Source organism: Dromaius novaehollandiae, unplaced genomic scaffold (assembly GCF_036370855.1).
Source record: "Dromaius novaehollandiae isolate bDroNov1 unplaced genomic scaffold, bDroNov1.hap1 HAP1_SCAFFOLD_160, whole genome shotgun sequence".
Classification (NCBI taxonomy): Eukaryota; Metazoa; Chordata; class Aves; order Casuariiformes; family Dromaiidae; genus Dromaius; species Dromaius novaehollandiae.
Window position 1 is genome coordinate 9640 of NW_026991383.1, and position 21737 is coordinate 31376.

The following is a 21737-nucleotide window of genomic DNA, read 5'->3' on the forward strand; positions in this document are numbered from 1 at the left end:
TGTTGAATAATGTTCCTATTGTAGCGCGGGGAAGCGTATTGGTCACACCAGTGTAACTGGTTCTGCAACCAAGCTGCGTTCTGTGAAAGTCAGAACCACTTCCACCTCTCAGAGAGGAAGAGGCCCAATGCTGGACATAATTCAGTGTTTAAAGTTAGACATAAAAAGTACAAAACTGGACCTGAAATGCTGATATAAGTTGGAGTGTTCAGTGACTCACTTCTGAATTAGACTGCAAGCTGCACCTGTCCAATTTGTTCCTACAGTAGGCAAAATGAAAAGAGTGAGTTAATCTCAGAGAAATATTCCTAACATCATTAGCATCTAAAACACCAATTTCAAATGTTCCAATAAAAACAAACAAAAAAACTGACCAAGCCACACAATTAAGCAGAGAAACATAAAAAGAAATGGTGATTCTTTTTCCTTATTTTATTGGATAAATGATTTAAAAGGTAATAACAATAGTGTTAAAACTACTACAATACCTTTCCACAGCCATATCTCACAGACCCACAGATAACCTTCTATATAATTATTTTTTTTTGCTTTTTCCTCATTTTTATCTTTTAAGCCATACTTATATTAAAATGCCCATTTCAACAGTTTCTTCACACTAATAGCAATTAAATGTGGAAGGAAGGAGGATCTAGTTATAAAGGAAGGGGTTTCAGGTAATCTGTGATATTATTGTAATCAATCAAGTTGCTAAGGAAGGAAGGAAAAGAGAGAGGCCTTACAAGCTACTCCAGGTAGCTTTAAGCCTATTGTGTGTCACCGTTGCATTACAGATAACTCAGGATGCTGGTGAACAATTCAAAGTAGTTTTTTGGTAACATATAAAACACTAAAATAACTTAGAAACTAGATCCAAATATTTTGAAAAGAATCAACTTTGATATACAAAAACAGTCATAAGTTGTTACAAAAGTTTCAAACAAAAGTTTGTTTTCTCAGTGCGTTTATGTACCAGCGCAATTACTGGGTCCAGAGCAAAGAAAGAGGTTTTTATTCTTTACTTTTTCTTTAACAGTAATAAAAAATGAGGAAAACATATCTTTGTATATAAAGAATCATTGCTGGTCTTAAGAATAAATGTAACCAGAAACCCTTAAATCTGAGAGGCACACTTTGGGTTTCCTTTTTTTCTATTTTTTTCTTTTTTTTCTTTTTTTTTCCAACATAAAAGGAAAGTCACCAGTTTATTTAAATGGAGTAGCTACTCAGACGCCCCAAATAAACTTAATTCAATTAACATCACTAGCAAAAATCAGTTAGAAACTGTACAAAAATAAAAAAGTTAATACATTTAATCCTGCAGGGATTTTGTAAGGACTGGAAGGCAGGCTTTAGGAGCAGCATTTGGGCATGGCTGGAGGCTTCTTTGGTTCGATCTAACACACACAAGAGATGTAACCTACTCCAGGCAACAATTTTAAAACCCCGCACATTTGAAGACAAGTAAGGAGGTCCATATACAAACGCCAGGGTGTGCCAGTGGATTGGACTGTCTCGATTAAACAGCAGTATATCTGAGGTCAGAACTCGAGCGTGCCCTCCCCCTGCCACCAGCAGCAGCGGGGCGGAGATGGTGGGACGTCAGTGCTACAGCAGTCGGGGCAGAAGGCGGCCGCTTGAAGCACGACTGAGCAGCAGCTTCACGTCAGCTCTAGGGGTTTGTCGTCTAACTCAGTTTACAGAGCATGGTTTTTAGGAACATTAAGCAAAAGAATTAAAAGAAAACCCTTTTAATGGAATAAGGCAAACTGATTAGTGCTCACTGGAAGTTAGCGTTCCAACTTAAAACAGTGAAACAGGCTACGTGGTTGTACCTTAACTTCTTATAAAGTACCCCAAATAATAAAAAAAAGTCTTTATCTAAAACCAGCGACGTATCTGAAAGGGCAATAAACATAATTACAAGGGAAGGCCATTTACGAAAGCGTTTCTTGATCAGCTTTAAGCAAACAGACCTATTCTGTCCCAGTGCATGTCACAGCGAACTGCACATTTTGTACAAATAAACCCACAATTACACAGAAAACATCTGTAGCATTCTCAGCACTTGCGTGCTGAGGAGGTAGGTGCCCTAGAAACACTGTAGACAGACTGATTATTCTAAGCATTTTTATAAAATATCATACAAATCTGATTGACCGTAGACTTTGTAACAGTTTTTTTAATTAGTGATACAAAACTCTGGTCCAGAAGGGTCTGGCATTAACTCATTTTAAAAGCACACCTTTACAGTTTGAACCATATTTTTAAGCAACGGCTACTGAGAGTTAGACAAAAATGCGTTGTGCATTATGCTGTGTACAAAAAGGAGACAAAACCAAGCCACGGTGGGAAGTATTGCTGACCTCGTCCTTAAAAACCTGCAGGATTGTTTATTCATCAGTATAGCATTATTACACTGGTAAGAAATTCCGTATAACATCTGCATATATTGAAGATTTTTTTAAAAAAATCTGATATGATTTTAGATCCGCATGACCAGTCACGTGACCTGCTTGAGGTCGATTAGCACCTTTCAATACATATATATTTTTATATATAATAGATCTTTTTAAAAAAACTTCTAACAATGAGCTCATACAGAAGCATGAGCATGCTGTAACGAGATGACAGATAAAGATGGGGTTGGATGACTTCTTTTTGCAGCAGACAATATGATTCAGTTTGTGCTCAGTTTCACCTATAAGGGCAAAGAGGAGAGGCGGAAAAAAAAACCAAAAACCAAAAAACACCCCTCTGTCAGGTAGCCACTTGTTCACAATTTCCACTTGAAGATTAATCCATTTAAAAATGTTCCCCAAGTAGAAACACAACAGTATCATCCAAAATAGCCTCTATATAAACTTCTATTAATTTCTGCAGCGTCTGCCTGGCACCTCTTGGCTCCTGAATTTTCAGGCCCTCTGTTTATTTATAAATTAAGGCACCACAACTGAAAAATGTTAATATTTGAACATCAGATGCTGTGGATGAAGGAATGCCGAAGACCTTCTATAAGAACCTCCATAAAAATTAAGTAGCAAAGCTAATCTCACATAAGGGATGAGCATAATTTATCCAAATCTCTTTTTGAAACACTGAAACATTTACAATTAGTCTGACATTTGTTACATCTTAACTCAATTTAGCTATTGGAATTCTGTTGTATGTATTTTTTACAAACCTTTGTTATTTGAAATAACTGTAATTTCTGCTTACTGCAGTTTACTCATCCGTATTAGGAAGGTCTTTTCTATAACAGATAGGATGTGTTATCCCCTAGAACATGCGCTGAACTATGACAGGTATTAGTGGGAGTTCTGCCCCCCCATGGCTGGGGGCGCCGGGCCCGCCTCTGAGCCGCGCTCCCTCACGGAGCCGAGATCCGCTCCCGCTGCCTGAGGTCCCGGGCCGCTGCTCTGAGGGCGCCGATCGCGGCGCGCGGGCGAAGGGCCGTTGGGCGCGCGGACGAGGGGCCGTTGGGCGAGGGGGGCCGTTGGGCGAGGGGCCGCTCGGCGGCCGTCCGGCGTCCAATCAGCGGCCGTCCGGCGTCCAATCAGCGGCCGTCCGGCGTCCAATCAGCGGCCGTCGGGTGCCCGGGCAGCGGCGGCTGGACGCGCAGGGCTGTCGCACGGCCCCGAGGGGCAGGGGGAGCAGGGCGCGCAGGCGGGGGAGGCCGAGGCCGAGGGCAGCGAGCCGAGGAGCCCGGCGCAGGACGGCGTGGGGGCCGGGTAAGGGGAGAGAGGCGGCCGCGGGGCGGGGCACGTGGGAGTGCCGGCCGAGGAGAAAGGCAGTCCTGTAACGCTCAGGCGGAGGAGAGTGAAGGGTGTTAACGGGGCTGGGAGGGTAACGGGTCTCGGGGCGAGCGGCTGGCACCGCCGTGCAGTGACCCCGTTCATCTGTAACTCCTCTCCCCTTGCAGGCTGTTGCTTGCAGTTACCGTCCTGGCGTCAAGAGGCAAACCCCCCAGTGTAGCCTTGTTGTGGGCTGCTGGCTTCTCCTGAAGCTCGGGAGGGAACAGAGGGGACGTCCTTGCATTTCATGTTTCGTCAGCCCGACAGCATTTTGGCTTTGATTCCATCTTGCTCCTACCTGTTCCTGGACAGTGACGGGGAGGAGAAGAGGCACTATCCCACCATGTCCCGTTACAGCCTCCATAATCTCCTGGACTGGCTGTACGGGGGGGTGGAGCCCAGCTTTGCTGGCAATGGAGGGCCAGAATGCGCTGCCTTTCTCTCCGGGCAGCAGCGTCTGCTGGAGAGCTTGGTCTTCCTCAGTGTGGGTTTTGTGGAGATCCTTCTGTCCCTGTGGAAGCTGAGGCAGCTGCACTGCAGGGAGCTGGAGGGTCATCTGCTACAGCAGCCCCAGGCTAAGCAGGAGAGCTTGGGCAAAAATCTGCTACTGGTGGCTCTCTGTCTCATCTTTGGGCTGGAGGTGGGGTTCAAGTTTGCTACCAAGACTGTCATTTACCTACTGAGTCCATGTCATGTGGTCACTATGATGGAGGTAAGGCCCATGTGTGGTTACCAGGAAGTTTGCTTTAGCTTTATACTTGCAAGGCAGTATTTTTATATAGTCAGTTGTGGACCAAAAGTGCATAACAAGGGTACAAATGTCAAGAATTGATATAAATTTTTAATAATGATTTAGTTTTTAATTGGCCAAACTGAAATCGATGAAGAAGCAAACGTCAAATGAAAATACTAATGTCAAACTTCCTGCTTGGAAAGGCAAAAGATTAGTTACCTTTACCTGATCATTGCTTCAAGAATAGAAAATGCTGTTTCCAGTGACAGTAGTGGTAAAATTTGCACCAAATTTAATGAAAGCAAGGCTGTTGCTAACAGGCTGATGTAGTTCACTGGTAACGTTTTCAGGTAAGTTTTTTTTCAGGGATGTGAATGTGTTTTGTGAAGTTGTTGAAGAAATGAATTACTCCTCGTGCAGAAAATTTTGATACTGGCTTTCTAATTTTAAAAGCTGAATGGTAAGGAGGCCAGTCTTACCTCTGTCACATTTATCTGTGGGATGAAATAAGTGGTCTGGCTGAATACCTGTGGGTACACTGTGTAACTTAATGACTTGTGTCTAGCTTGCAGATGCACTTTAATATAGAGTTTGTGTAGCAGTTGGAATACTGGAAATGTTCATAAACAATTATTGAACTGTGATATCTAAACCTTATGAGCTCTATTTTCCAATGGTCCTGTACATGTACCTAGAAGTCACCTTCACTGAGAATGTAATTATTTTTGACATCTCCCAAACTCCTTTATAATTTTGTTTAATTTCTCTAATGCTCTAGCCTCAACACTGGACAATTTACAAAATTTAAGCTCAAGAATTAATAAAAGAATGTCAAAAAGACTTTCATAAAAGCTGCCATGATAAAAATATCTGTCTAATAGCAATAACAAATAAAAATCAAACCAATGTAGTTCTTACTCTCAGTCTCCCTTTGCAGAAGGCAAAGGATCAGGGGCAACTGATCTAGGCTGTATCAGATCAAGCCAGTTCTTACTTTCACTCCTGGAGAGCATTTTCTGAAAAAGGAATGGTAACATTGTTTTCTTGTAGTACCAGAGGTCTAAGGGAGATGGGTATCCATTTAAGAGGGGAAAACCAAGCTCTTTACAGAAATATGCAAGACATTTATAGCAATTAACTTGCTGTTCCAGAACTTAATTAGTAGGGTATGTAAATTGCTTAGCAGTGATGCAACGTTAGCTCATAGGACTATAGGACGCTTGCTGCCCATAAAGTAGTAACAATAGCTGTGCAATCAATTAGTCAATATTGGTAATGAAATGGAAAACATAAGTTAGGCAAGAGCTGTAGAAATATTTGAGAAATGAAAAGAAATGGAATGTGGCCATATTATTTTAACTCTTAATATTTACTGGAAGATTTTCCGATTAATTCTCTGGATTAGAAGGTAAGGTTAGATTACTGTTATGACAGATAAGTTTAGTTCCCCTGATATGGTATTATGATATTATGTTACAATAGTAATGTGATATTTATTATAGGTGTTCAGAAAAAGCTGGTATTTATGCATAAATCAGGGAGCTACTATTATTTAGCTCATTTATTAATGGTCTCCTCCGGGAAGACAGAGATTTACCTTTTGTAGCGAGGCATGGGCAACTCTTTTTAAATAATCTCTTTCAGACCACAGTTGCAAACCAGTTGTGGAGCATGTTTAAATCTATGCTAATAACTAATTGGAAATTAGTTATTATACAGCAGTTTATTCTGTGAAATTCAGAAGATGGTATGTCAGCAAAATGCAGAAGTTACGCCTCTTCATCTTTAAACAGCTGCCTTAGGTATAGGCAGGCCCATGTTTAATGTCGAGGATGAAAACAGTTGCAAAACAACAGCGTTCAACAGAGAAAACAAGTTAGATAACAAGACTGATGTCTTCCATCAGCAAGAAAAAATATATACGGTTGGAATCTTGTGAGTTTTGTTCTTCTGCTCTGAGTTTGCTCAAGGCAGCAGGTTGGCAATGAGATATATGAAAATACAATGTTACCATTTTCTTCTGTTCTTACAATTGTTTGTACATAATCCTGCTGCTGGGCCTAAACAATAGGATGAACAGTGGTAGGAGGTGAAGAGATGAAACGTGCTGCAACATTTGAGGTCACTGAAAGGGAAGCCAACAGTAGCTGTTGGTAAAGGTCTCTTCTTGCACTCGATTTCTATTTTCCTTTTCTAAGCTGAGACTATTTCATCTCAGAGCAACAAAGGCTCTGGGCTGTAAGCCAGAAATATTTGGAACTGAAAACTGCCCTCCAGTTTTGTCTGCATAAAAGCAAAAGTCCTGCTTTTGAATGACCTAAAAGTGAAATGAACTAACAAAATAAAATGAGACTTAAACCTTGCGGTGTATTTGAGTAGACAAAACTGCATAATATAATGGTTACTGAGTTGTGCAAATAAATGTGTTTTGTTCAGGTGTCTAATTTCTGCATATCACTTACGCCAACCAGTGTTCAAATCAAATCTCCTTCATAAGCAGGAAGAACTAGTTTAGATGTGTCATCAGAAGGCTAAAGTGTTGGTCAAACGAACATACTCGTTTAAACTACCAAAACAGTTCTCTTGGTTAATCAGATTCAGAGAGCTTGTTGCCATCCTGTCAGCTAGTTGAATCATCTAGAAATAATACAGTTTATTTCCACACCTGGACTTAGTTTAGGTTTCTTGCTTAACTTTTGGAGGAAGAATGACAATGTTGTTTTTTCACCTGTGATGTAAGTGCAGCATCATTTAAAAAAGGGTGGGGGGAACCGAAACTATTTGTTTCTTGATAAGCTGCTTTTTTTTTTTTTTTTTTTTGGATAAAGGTAGAATGGGAATTTTTGTAGTATCTTTGACAGCTATCCCACGGGGATGGAGGTGTATTTGTGCAGTGCAGTTATTTAGTTGGTGTGGTGTAGCAGGAGAAATGGCCTCTATAGAAAGTAAGAATTCTGTTATAGCTTGACTTTTTTTTTTTTTTTTTTAAGTTCTTTCTCTACGTGGAGTGCTCTTACTGAAGATGATTTGAATACCTCTTAAAGAAAAAAAAAAAGAGAAAAACAGTTATTAAGACTGAGTATGTGATTGGACCAATGATACTGCTGTAAACCTGGCATGAAAGGGTATGCTAAAGGGGACACATTTTAAGACCAGTAGTGTATTGCAATCCTGTTTTTCCTTGTATAGCAGGAAAAGATTTACCATATGTATAGAACATACCTTTGGCTGGAATAGACTGTCCTAAATGCAAAATTTATGTCCTTAAGAAAATGCTTTTTAGGAAATAGTCACACATTGCTGGATGGTTCTATCAAACAATGATCTTTTTAGGCAAAGGGAACTAAATTAAAGGGAAAGTGGTGGGGGGGAAGACAAGGGGAAGAAATGTCTAAAATATAGGGGAGTTGAGTTTCACGCAGTGATCTTGATCTTAGAGCTGAACTTTGTATAATTAAAATCACTGCTAAGTACATCTGTAATTTGATAAATAATAAATCCTATGTTCACTATTTCCAGTTTTAGCTTCTTTAGAGACCTGGAGCCTTCCTGTCCTCTGTAAGAGGCTACTGTGTTTTTTAGAAACAATGGGCTGTTTTTAGAACGTACGTAATAAATATAGCTTGACTGAGTCTGCATCATTTGGGAATCTGTCCCAGCGTATAATTCATTAATTCTCTCTCTCTCCCTCCCCCTCCCCCTTCCTCCCCTCCCCCCCCCCCCCAATTTTTTAAACATTGGAAAAAATCTGATTAGGTGGTCAAATGTGATTTTTAGGTGTGATTGTAAATTTAATTTTCATACACTGCTCCTAAATATCTTTTAATATTTGGAAGAGTCCAGTGTGTGTGTTTTTTATATTCTCTCTCTTCAAAACCTTGAATTAAAAATCTAGGGTCATTTGTAGCCTGTTGTTTGATAGTGGGTATGAAGAACGTTTGATTACATAAATTCAGTAAATATTTATAGAAATGACACTAAATAATGGCAACAACTGTATTGGGTAATGTGAGCAATAGCCTGCATGTAAAAGTTTAATGAGTTATGCAATTTTTAAAGGGCAGCAGTATTCTAAAGCAAAGCTATTTTTTACAGAGTTTCATTCACTGCTGCATGTATTATGATTCTTGGGGAAGATATAGAGGAGTGAAGGCAAAATTTCCTATGACAATGTAAGCTCTCCAAAATGTAAGGAGATATATATGAGCATATATATGGAGCATAGTATACCTTACAGCTTATTCCCAAATCAGTACATTTAGCAGCTGTGTGAGCCTGTTGTAGCAAGGTCAACAATCCTTTCAGTGGTCTGAAATATTATCTGGTAGACATGAAATCCTTCATTTAAACTTAAGTGGAAGATGTGCATAATCGCAGCTCATAAACATCAGATGATGAAGCATGCTGCTTGTCTTCAGCATAAAACAAGTCTTTCTTTCTCTAACTGCAAATTAACTTGCAATACTTCCTCTTAAAGCTGATTCCTGGAAAGGAAAATCATCATAGTGTGTGGTGAAAAAGGGCAGATAGAGAACAACTGAAGCACCGAGAGCACCAGTATTTCTTGGCGGCAAGGCTTATTTCTTGCCAAAGGGTGTATTTCACTGCTAGAAGGATGGCAGTAGTTCAAGGGGCACAGGTATGTTGTGTCATGTCATGTCATGTGGTAAGGGTTTGTATTTATTCAGATTGACAAGTAATTAGTGCCAAGTGAATTTAGTTGTTTATACTTTAATACTTTGGTAGTTAGTGAAATGCCAACTTAAATTACCAGGAATATGGTGCTATATGCCTTGGGGTTTTTTTGGATTATGTCACTGTTCCGGTTTCTTTGGCTAACATGATGTTCTATAATAAAAACAACTATTACATATGTATCATCCTGATGTTTTTAAAGATTGCCTCTTGCTCCAGAAGTACTTAGTATGGTACATGGTGTTAATTTTTTAACATAATCAAAAATCATCTCCAAATACCTTATTAGTGAGACTGAGAAGAACAGTACGAATCTCTGGGTAATCACAGGGTAATCTCTGGGTAATCCTGCAGCTTGGAAAAATAGAAACTTATTGCATTCTAGCTTCTCTATCAAGCCAAAAACTTAAATTCTCTTAATTCTCTCAGCTAAACCCTCTTAATTCTATCAGCTTCTGATGTTATATATAAAGCAGGAGTATTCTTGATTGAGCTCATTAATAAAGCGTTTTTATGCAAAAGAAGGACTAACCTATAACTCTGAAGTCCAGGGAAATAAATGTAATAAGCCAATCACTGAAGATGTAGTGGTTAGTGATTATCTCCAAAATATAATTCTCTTTGCCAATATGGAAAACAAATTATGGATTTTTGACTAGAAAACGTTGGTGGGACTGCAGGTGACTCGTATTTTACTCGGATATAGGGCTCTGCAGCGAGTGCTCAGAAAACTGGGAGAAAAACATTTCTGTTCTTCAGTACTTTGTCCACCTGAAGAAATTACAGAAGGTATAGATAGATGCAGTATTGTGAAAGGACTGAGAGTAGTTGAAACTCAGCTTTGTGGACAAACTGCAAAGGCAAGTATGGATGGTATGTGTTTTAAGGTATGATGTACATGACCATTAAAAGACTAAAAATTTTTAGAGAACAAATCTAGGAAAAAAAAGCCTTTTCCATACGGTATTGTAGCAGCTATGAGGTAGAAGATAAGTCATGTATCAAGCTAAGTTTATAGTTGTTTGCATAATTCTTCCTTCATAACAGAACTTAATTCAGTTTGGACTGATCCCTTATACGTATGGTAATTGTGAATGTCGGTGACTGTACTTTTCCTGAGAATTAATTGAAATCCTATGATCTAAGATAGTTGCTCTCTGGGTAAAAAATTAAAAATAATTTTATACAGTCATCTTCTAAGTTGTGCTCAAGAAAAAAAATCAGTGTGCTTAAGACTCGTTTTATTATCATAATTATCCTGACATACTCAAAAGGTACTATTTTGAAACTTACTTTTCAAATCCTACTAGAATAACATCAGCTGTTTTTATTTCATCTTTTAAATTAGCTCTGTAAACTCCAAAAAACAGTGTAGACTGGTTTCTTTCATATCTATATTTTGTGTTTGATGGCACTCTTTAATGGAAACCTTTTTCATGTGCAATGCCATTTTGACCTTTTTTTATTATTATTATTTTAGGCTTTGGGAGGCACTTACAAGGTGTCTCTGCCCTGCCTGGACATCAGTTTGGACAAAAGCTATGGGAAGTTAATTATCTGAAAGTTGATCTTGCAGTCTATCAAATTTGGTTGCCATTGGCCAACAGGATCAAAAGGTAGTAAAGGCAGAATGCTTGTATCTGTACAGGCGATGAACATAAAATCCTATTTTTAGGAGGGAAAAAAAGAGTCTAAATGAAATTGAATAAAGTCAAAGAACTTTTTGTAAAACAAAGTCTAGAAGAGGTAGCCCAATAAAACAAGGAAAATATAAGATTATGCAGAGTCTTCAATAAAACTACGAATAAACTCCCAAATAACCTTCATCTTCCCAAATCATTGTCCACTATCTGCATATCTTTGCCAAAACTTCTATTGAGGCTGAAGATGCAATCATCCCCCTGTATTGGCCAGGAAAGAAAAGCTAGAAACATTCAGTATACCATTCAGGTTTTAATCTACAGAATAGCCCACAAGAAAGTTAATTTTAATGTTTGTAACAATGTATGATTTTTTTTCCCCCCTAAAATATCAATAATTTACTTTTTTGTGATATTAGGCGACATTATTTTGCTTTTAGAACAGAGGAACAGAAAGGTTGAAACTGAAGTGTCCATTATTGGGGGCAGGGGGAAATAAAGGAGGAGAGAGGCAGATTATATGATCAAGTTACTGAAGACTTGAGTTTTAACGCCTCGATGAATTAAGGTCTTTTAATTCTACAATTGTCTTCATTTTAGCATTTTATTTTTTTCAGCTTCCCTGATCTTTTAACATTGTTTCCTTAATGTCTTCATGCTTTGTTGCTGTGGCAGATTCCCTGAAAAGCAGTTTAGTTTTTTGGAGGGAATATTAGTAAATTTATCCTTGTAACATGTCAAATATGAAAGAGCTGCATATCTTAGGAAATGGTATATAAACAAGGTTTTTTTCAGAATGTGCTTTTTTTGTCTACTGAAGGAATAAATGTATATGGTCCTTAAACTGTTTCATCAGCACAACTGAGGGATTGGTGAACTGTGACAATAAAAAGGTATTAGTGACTTGAGGCAGAGTAGAGCAAGAATATGCTAAAATGGTTTTGCTTCTGTAGGAAGCTGTGATATGAAACTTCATGCTTTGCATATGTAACAAAAGTGAATAGATATGAATATGCATATGAAAATCTTATTGGGAACATGTGAGCTTTCACGGAATCATTGACAGATGTAAATGCAAGTTAAACCTGTAGTATTTTATTAGGAAGTTGGAGACTTGAATATTATTTTTCTAGTCAGCATTTTTTTTCTTCTCCCCCAGATTAGTTTCTTATTGTCACCTTTTGCTAACAGCATTAAGCTAGGAGTGGGGAAGGAAGTAACCCACTACTAGTGAAGGCCTAGTGCAGATGGTGATTAGAGGAAAAGGAAGAAAAATAGCCTCAGTGCACTTTTTTTCCCTCTGAACTATACCTAAGATGTCATTACTAATGCTGCTGTGATACACATAGGAAGACCTGAGTCCTATGTTAATAATTAATCCTAAAATACGAGAAGTCTAGAAAATCTTTCACCTAGGACTATATAATGGAAGAAACGGAGTACAGGTTCTTCTGATAAACAAGCTAAGCCTATGTAAGGGGAGACTAACCTAGAATGTCCCAATGAATATATATATATTTACAAGACATTACTTAGTCTTTAGAGTAGAAGATGGAAATTGTTCAGCTTGCTACACCTCTCTCATCCCCAGGTTGAAACTGGGAGGTTGGAAGGAGGGGCAGGCAGCTTCAGATGTTCCCAGAGTCTGTTTTGTGTAACACAGGAACCACTTTTTACTGTAGTGTTATGTAATGCTTTGCCAGCAATGTTGCTTTGAATTGTGAGTACTCTTAACAATAGATTAACAGTTCCACAGGACAAATTAATTAATCCCTGAATCCATCTGACAGCTGCAGAAAGGCAACTGTGCTTCTTATGCTGAGAGGTTAAGTACGTTTTAATTGTTGCTGTATAGCAAGGAGAATGTAACAATCTCTTAGTGTCCGTTCTCTTTTCAGATTTGGCATTCTAAAAGATCTTAACCTTATCTCCTGATTTGTCAAACTGTATTTATGAGTTTTAAAGAGTTGCTTTTTAGTAGGCACACAGATGGCTTCTAAATGATATGGCTGCTTTGTGCTGAATTGATAATTAATAAAAATGATCAACATCTAATTTACAGCCTTGATTCGGTATCGAGGTTTATGGTGGAGTTATTAAAGCATATTACTTTCTGATAAGAAATAATAGGTTGATTGTTTTGAACTTATTTTAAAAATGAATTCTAGACTTAACAAAATCTTCTTCACCTTTTAAATTATCCAGCTGCTTGAATGTTCCTTGCCTTATGTTTTATCATTGTAGGGGGGAAATGGATATTTTTCACGTTTACAGTGAAAGCCAATGTACTGTAACCTTTTAAACATACCTTTTAATCTCTTTTGCTCTAGAGGGTACTTTGATACACCTAAGAAAGAGTAAAGGCTTTTATTTAGGTAGAGATTGAGCAGAGGGTTACCCTCCTCCTCCCCTCCCCCCTTTTTTCTCTTTTTCTTTAATTCATTCCAGAATTTGGTCATGGATTTTTCATATTGCTCTGAATGTTGCAAGTAGCAATTAAAAGCTAACCTCTTCATTTCAAAATAGTGTATTAAAACAATCAATTTATGACCTGGTTAATTGAGCATGACTGGAGTGTTTGAAAAGAAAGATACATTTCCAGTCTGCTGCGGCTGCAACCAGGCACTAAATCAAACAGATGGCTCACAGAGACAGGCAAGCTGCTGTTATTAAAGGTAAATGAAATCTTCTGTGCTGCATTTATGAGACATGAGAGTTTTACCTGTAGCATGCTCAGGCAACTTTTGCCAGAAACAACTTTCCTTGGACTTCTGTAAACATTCCTATCTATGTGATGGGTGCTACTTTGTCTGAAGCTTAATCTGGAATAGTTAGTTGCGTGACTTGTTCTTTCCTTCCCCTTCTGCCTTTTTGATCATCTTCTTTTGCCGTTAGTTTATTTCTGATCAAGCAAAATCATCTTTCTGCATATCTGTCTCTCAGTAGGACAAAGATTAGTAGAAGACAAGTGTTTCATGACAAGTTTTGACTATACTCTCTCCCTCAATTCACCAACTCAAAAATAATGTCATTAAAATACTTCTAAAGGGAGCTTTAGGTGTAATATTTTGAAGAGTGTTGGAATATTTTGGAATCCAAAACTGGAGAGGCAGCCAAGTAATAGAAAAAACCCCAGCTCTCCTTACTCATAGTGCACATGGAGTGGCACAGTAACATTAAATAAATTGGAAGGTATCCAGGCCTAGATATTTGAAAAGATATTTTACTTCAGTTCAGATACATTATTGCTATTATACTCTTTAGTTGCATCCTTTTCAAATGAAAGATTGTGCTTCCCTTTTGAGAACAGCTCTTGGGATTTTTAGTAGTCTTGCTTTCTGAAATGCTGATTAGTCAAACTAGTGGTGGAATGTGGCTTTATCAAATGTCAAAGAAGCGAGGAACCATTAGACAAACAGACAAATGGGAAAATTTGTGGCTGACATGAGAAATGATTTTTGAAATGGCAGTGTTCTCATAAACCTTTTGGAGCTTGTAAAACAAATATATACCTTCTCATCAGTATCTGAGAATTCTTCTAGACTTGACTCCAGCATGTATCATAGCCTTTCATTTTAGAGATTTAATCAGCTGTTTTTAGGATCTCAATTGTAGGCTAGTCATGCCTTATAATGGCAAGATGGGGAAAATGCTAGCAATCTTCCTAACGTAGTAAATTTTAGCTACTATAGGTAGTAGCCTGGTAACATATCAGGACATTTACATCTTGAAGTTTGAGTTTCTCTCAACATCTGAGCATGTTGGATTTGTAATAATGCCATTTAGGAAAATCTGCTTGCATCAGGGACTTTTTTTTTTCCCCCCTCCACCAAAAGTGATTGATAGCAAATGTACTTAAGAGGCACTGCTGGATTAAAAAAACAAACAACCCTCCCCCTCACCCAATCCCTTTCCTTTCTTACCATGTCCAATCTAGCAATACAGTTAAATGGAAAATGGAAAACTCCATGTGTCTGACTGTGTTCTTTACCTCTTTCCAACTCATACTGGTGCACATGCACATTGCTGAAGTCTAGATTTGCAAATTGTGAAAGACTGTTTAAATAAAATTATTTCCATATGAACTGGAAAAATCAAATAATGGAAACCTCGAATATCTCAAAACTGATCTGGTAATTGCAGCGTAAGTAATGCTTTAAAGTGCAAGAAGTGAAAATACTATTAGGGGTTACCATAGTGCATGCAGATTAGAAAATTAATTTGTCTTAAGTGAGCTGTCAGGTTAATGTTAACATAGTTCATTGTGGTTTCATAAAGTTGCAGTCTTTTGTGAATTTTAGGTGTTTGTTCCAACATTAAATTTGTTCACACTTTGGAGATGTGGGTGCATTTTAATATTTTTGCCATTAGGAAAACTGATATAATCAATAAAAGCCCCCAAACTTGCTGCAAAATACCACTTTATTTCAGTGGATATCTAGCCTTTTTTCCATGCATGTTATTTTTGACTTTTACCTAGAGACATTACTGCAATGTCAAGGAGTAATTTTTTTGTAAATTCTGACTTCTAAAAATGCATTTATAAAAAAAAAAAAAAAAGAATTACCTGTTTTCCCCAGTTCCTTATTCCCTCTGAGTGGTTATGCTTGCTTCCGGTGATTAAAAGGGAAGGAGCTTAACAGGAATTTGTGGAGGGCAAATGTAATACTTTGTGATATCTACGTATTGCTATCTTCTCGATCCTGCCAGGAAATTAAAGGTAGGGAAGGCATACTTTGCAGAATATTCCTTTTGGACTAGCTGACAAATGAAGAGTTGGCATACATTACCATAGGAATAGTGAAGACTGCCTTTTCTCTCTCTGTGTTTTTTGCATGGGAGGAGAGGACTGATACACAAGGGAGAGAAATGTTCCATTGACCTCACTTAACAGTGGTGTGAATCCTAATAGACTTTGCTGTGCTCACTTCTTAGAGAGAACAGTGCGTCTAAGTCCAAAGGAAGAAACATTTTGCTCTAGGTCATAATGTTTCTATCTTTTGATCCCTGTGCAGCTCTGTAGTCTCTCACATGATCCTGTCTGTCACTACAGAAGTTCTCCTCGATAAATTCATGCAATATTACCTTGATAAGGTCTTCAGAATAGTCCTTTTACATACAGGCTCTACTACCTACCACAGTAATGCAGATGACTAATAAATTAGATTTAAGAAAATAATGATCGCTGCTGTTTAAGGAACTCAGACATGATATTTCTTGGAAACTCCATCAAATACTGAATGATTGGATCACATACATGTTCACTCTATACAATTTTTAAGCATATTAATGCAGGGGGGGAAATATCCTTTTCCTTCTTTGCAGTCTGTCCCAGAGCTGCAGATATCACTTGGAGCTTTCTCTTCTTTCTCAGTGCATGGTTCAAGAAATGCATTATGGAACAGGCTGATTCTCAACCCAGTCCTGGGTTGGTTCAATGCAACCATGAGTTTAGTCTCTTTCAGGTCTCCTCTCAGTAGACGAATAGCTAAGCAGTGCAATCCTCTCCCTTACAGTCTCCAACTTCTAACAGCCCTGGTGACCCATCATGTGTTCTGGTGTGACCTTTGTATTTGGGCTTGTGCAGAGGGAGTGCTGCTCATGCAGTTCTTCGTGCCAGAAATATTTCCCATGGGGATGGACGGTACTTATGGTCTTGCAGAGCAACTAGGAATTTGACTGACTTTCTGACTTCTGTTTTCTTCTGGGTCCTCAGGCTTGAAGTGAAGTTCTGTTTGCAGATTTACCAGTGTTTTGAATTTCTTTGTAGTTTATTACTTGAAAAGAATCTCAGAATCTCCTGGTCCTGTGCTGGTGAAAGATTGAAATGCTGCTTTCTGTCTCTCAAGCATCCTGACTCACAGTGCTGTGCCCACGTAAGGAAACGCACAGATAACAAGTCCTAAGACCACCCATGATTTTGTATCCTCTCTTTCTCTCGCTCCCCTCAGCCCAAAATCTTTTTCAGGTCGAAGATGCTTGATGTGTTAAATTGATCCATGTATGGAAGCTATTCAATACATTTTGATCATTCTTGTTGACTTCTGTAACCCTTTCCCAAATCTGCTGTCTTTTGGGTGGGTGGTGTGTGTGTAAAAGTGAGAGGGAAGGGAATGACCAAAACTGTGCCCAGAATTCAGCAGGTCAGACAATGAATATTTTATAGCTTATTTTTCCTCTCTCAAATGTTACTTTGTACATTTTGGGCTTCCAGTTAATTCTTTTGTCCTTCTTTTCCTTTGTAACACGTGAAAATATAATGGGTAAAATGAGGAGGGATATTGCGGTTGTTTCTTAGCTTTTTTCTAAATTGAAAGTTTAGCTGTTCTGCCTTGAATGTACGCAATGATGATCAGATAAAAACGTGTGTGGAAGAGCCTCCTTCAGTGTACTTTAAAATATATGTTGTCTCGTGTCTGCAACGTGCCAGCTAGGATGGGGGCTATTATCTCTGCTAGTCTGAGCAAGTAAAACCTTCAGAGTTTTACCAGGAACACAGAAGCTGGGTACTCTTCACAGCCATGTCACTAACTTTATATGATATTGTTCAGTTTATAAGACTTAGCTGTTTCCGAACTCAAGGCTAAGGACTGCGTTTCCAGTATGACAGTGAAATGTAATATTATTATGGAATGAGTATGTGAACACTCAGTACGTTAGAGCTTATGAGCGTGTCTGCTGTGAACTAGGTATTTTCAGGCTGCTAATTACTATGTGAGCTGAATGATGGTGCTCTCTAACATTTAAATCTACTCTGTGAAATAATCCTCTGTAAATCTGCTACAAAGGGTCTGTAAAACATTCCTTTTAAGAGGTTGTGAGGTTTATTTATCATGGAAAGTAGGTATTTAGAGAGAAAGTGCTTGATATTAAATTGCTAAAGCTGAAACATTTGAAGATCTGTTTCACTATCTTAAAGTTTTAACATAAACATGCCAGTTAAATTCCCTGCTATCCTTCCCAAAAATGAAAGACAAACACATTTTTCTGAAAGATCCCTCATAACAGAGGGACTTGCATGCTCAAAAATATTTAATATTTCTTTTGCCATCACAAATCCGGAAACTGTGTTTGTTGCTGTAGAGCTGACCTGAAAATGAGCAGCTGTGAATCCTGTTCTCTTCTTTGCCTGTCTCTGAGGCAGTAAAGTATTTTGGATTAGGTTGATGAGTTCATCTCAATCTTTGTAACTATTATGACCATACTTTTTTAATACTTGCTACTGTTTCACCTCAATGGTGAGATTCAGCAGGTACATTAAGATTCAGCTGCTACATAGAGTTGTACCCTAGTTTTTCCTCTGCCGTTCAGTAGTTGGAACGCTCTGCAGTGTGTCAGAAAAGTGAATGACTGGTGTGATTAAGACACATTTCTCTGTGTACACAGAGAAAAGCATTTCAGTTTGTTTTTGTTTTTTTTTAAGATGTAGGAAATAAAAAGAAAAAAATGAAATCTGTACTGGAGGAATAGAATTTTCTTCATTTAAGTATGAACAGTACTTCAAATGAATGTAAGGAAATCATAAGATACCTGAATTTAAAGGTTCAAATGAACTAGTGGGACTCTAAATGCCGTCTCTCCTTCTGTTAACATATATCATGGAATGTTTAAAAAGTTGGACTTTTTGAATATATACTTTGAATATATACAAATAGCATGGGAAAAAACAGGTATTATAAGAGACCACAGAAGGGAAAATTTTATGGTCCACAACAGAAGGGATATAGTCCACAGTTGATGAAACTTTAATTGAGTTAGTAGACAGAGTCTGTTGCAAAAATATCAAATGACAGAATGATGAAATGTAATTAGCAAGTGTTGGACACTTTTCCCAGAAGCCATATGGGCCTTAATGTGTAAGGTGATACACAGACCTCACATAAGATTTTGTGGGTTTTTTGTTTTTTCCTTAGCAAAGAAAGCATCCACTAGCAGATTGTCATCATGCATCCATTGTGTTCACTTACTCTTTAACCTTCCTTGATGAGTAGAAATGGCTTGCTTTTTAAATACAAGACTTGAAAGAAACTCTGATTGGCTTTTAGGAGCATTCACTAAGCAAATGTCTTGAGGTTCTTTAAATTAATTGATGCCTTTTTCTTGCTGTGCCTCTATTAGAGTTCTGTATGACTAAGGAAAAAGATTTTTTTTCCTGTGAGTGTATGTGTACATTCTAAACTGTTATTGAGACTGACGGACTTGAATTAAAACATACAAGTAATTTGATTAGAGAAATAAATGGCTGTATATTAGGAACCTGCACTGGAAATAAAATATTTGAAATGTGCGCATCTATTCATATGGTAATAACAGGCCCTTTCAGGCACAAGGGCTGAATAGAATGATGCAGCCTTCAACCTTTCGATTGTTGCTATAGCAAGTACATTGCCTGCTAGTAATTAATTTGAACATCCATCAGTTACCTGGCCAGGTAGGCCCTGTAGCACTTCAAAGAAATAGGTTTGTTCAGTTTATCCAACTTGTCCCCAAAGTGGACATGTTCTTCAAATATTCTCACTTGGAGTGATTTAATGAGTTGACTAGTAGCTTGGCAGTGAAATAATCTATTGTGCACTTATTTTAGAAACAACAGAAAAAAGCACGATCCATTTTTTACTGAAATACTTTCTCTCAGAGAGCAGACCAAACTAGGAAGGAATTCTTCTGCCCCCCCCAACCCCCCATAGTGGACAATATTTTTTTAAAAAAAAGGGGGGGTAGGGGGTTAACACTGAACACTTGCACAGTTTTTTCTTTTTATCCAGAGTAAAACTTGCTGATATGAAGTGTTTTAAGTTGCTGTGAAAGTTAGATGGGAGATTGTTGCTAATCAACAATATTTTATTACATAAGGATTTAAACCAGGTCGTATTTATGGTAGGAGTTTGGCCTGCGAAGAGAAACAAATATATACTGCTCAAATTGCATTAGGCTACTTTTTGTTTTAGGAAATAGATAGCTAATTACTGGTGAAATTTAAACAGTACTTCAAAAATACTCTATGGAAATAAGGCAACAAATGTATTTAAAGATGACTGCTAAGGTTATCTATAGAACGGATACTGAGATATCCTCTGGTCATGGTAAGGTCCCTGCTGTGCTGAATACTAAGCATTTATGATGACAATACTCTCCTTTGCTTCAGCAGTGCCGGACCCAGTCTTGAAGATCTAATGTAAGATGGTTGTCTATAAAAGCCTCTTAGCACTTCCCAAAGTAAGGCTATAGAGGCTACAATAGTGAAATGATTGGTAATACAGTAATCTGCTTTACAAAAGCCCTGAGAGAGGGAGAGAGAGAGAGAGAGAGATCTATATATAAGTATATATATATTTAATAATGAGAGAATTTCAAATGGACTAGAACTTGATTTGCTTCTTAGGAACTGGCAGAAGCTGAATCCTAGATGCTGCTCATACTGCTTAAATCCTTGTATATGTAGGTAATGTGAGATCTTTTAATTTGTTCATGATTTTGAGTCTTTTCCAGCTCTGCTGTAAAACAGTTCTTCTAGTAGAAGTGATCTGTCACATACAGAACTGAGGAAGAAAGATACACAAAATAGAGTTTAAATAAGATCGTATCATTAATTTCTTTCTTTTTTTTTTGCCTAATGTTTCAGATTTTTCTTCTTGACTGTCCTCCATGTCGGGTTGCAATGATTCTTTTCAGGTAATGCCCCATCCTTGCTGCATTTCTGTCTACTTGCATGGTGTGCTTAGAAGTTGATTGTGGCTTAAGTCATAAAATAGTAAGATACGCATCCAGCCCTTAGTTAGAAAGACATACTGGCTGGACTGAATGATGAGACCTTGAAAAGGGTCATGGCTTCAGCTGTGGGTGCTGAGTCCACTGACCCTTGTTTCTTTTGTACTGGTGGTGGTTTTGGTCTCACAGGCAACACCTATTCGCGCAGTAGTTGATGAGAGCACAGGTGTCCTTCTACAGAATAACCTATGGGCTTGTTAAATGTATGTCATGTGCCTCGTACTTTCTGATTATCTTCACTAAAAATTAGTAGCTGATCTTCATGGAAGGCCATATGTACAGTATGGGTCTATTTTTTAAAATGTGGAGATAAGTTAAATAGTTAAAGCAGATTCCTACTGATTTGGGTATTTCTCAAATGTGTGCAATCTTTTCTATAATATTGCTTATTGTTACTAACTTTAGGAAGTGGTCTAATGGACTAGTGCAGTAGAGTCCAGTAAACAGCCCATACTTTTTATAGGTTCTTACCTATAGAGTTCTTGCTCTCAAAGGCCCTCTCTCATGTGCGTTGCATGATAGGGGTACAGCTAGTATATTGTGAGGAGGGTCATGGGACTTCCCAGACAGAATGATAATCAGGAATGGCTGTAGTTGCCACCGTGACAGTTCACTCGGCTCTTTCTTCTCTTAGTCTAGCCAGTGACTGGAAAATATGATGCTGGGGGCATGCCTCATGAATTGTTTTGGAGGTGCTACTGTCTCTCTACAACTTTTTCCTGCTGCTCCTTATTTGGGCAGGGAGTAGGCTGAATACAGAGATACAGTACTAGTGCCTCTTCATCTCAGAGAGCGTGCAAAGTAAGTCTGGTGTCTAGGAAATCCTGGATTTACTATGCATTTGCAAAGGACTGGTTGCAGGGCAGAGGCTGCAGTATTTGTTCTTTTTCAGAATGAGCCTTTCTGTTTTCTGACGTCCTGACATATAAATGACATTTGAAGAACTGTTTTGGAATTGTAATACCTTCCTCCCCCGCCCCAAGTTACTTATAAACTTTGTAATTTTTAATAGAGTTTATGACAGGCAGTGGTTGTAGAATGAAATTTATGCTTTACTTTGTCTCTTATATAAAGTAGACTTAAACAGTACTGACCTTACTTCTGTAGGTC

The 21737-nt window shown here is 38.1% G+C and overlaps 1 long non-coding RNA gene across 1 annotated transcript; it reads left to right on the forward strand.

Moving 5' to 3' along the window:
- Positions 1 to 3346: 3346 nt before the first annotated feature.
- On the forward strand, positions 3347 to 20559 carry LOC135326107 (uncharacterized). Its single transcript, XR_010386752.1, has 3 exons — positions 3347 to 3400; positions 3920 to 4503; positions 20482 to 20559. It is a non-coding gene; the product is annotated as an uncharacterized LOC135326107 (long non-coding RNA).
- The last annotated feature ends 1178 nt before the right edge of the window (positions 20560 to 21737 follow it).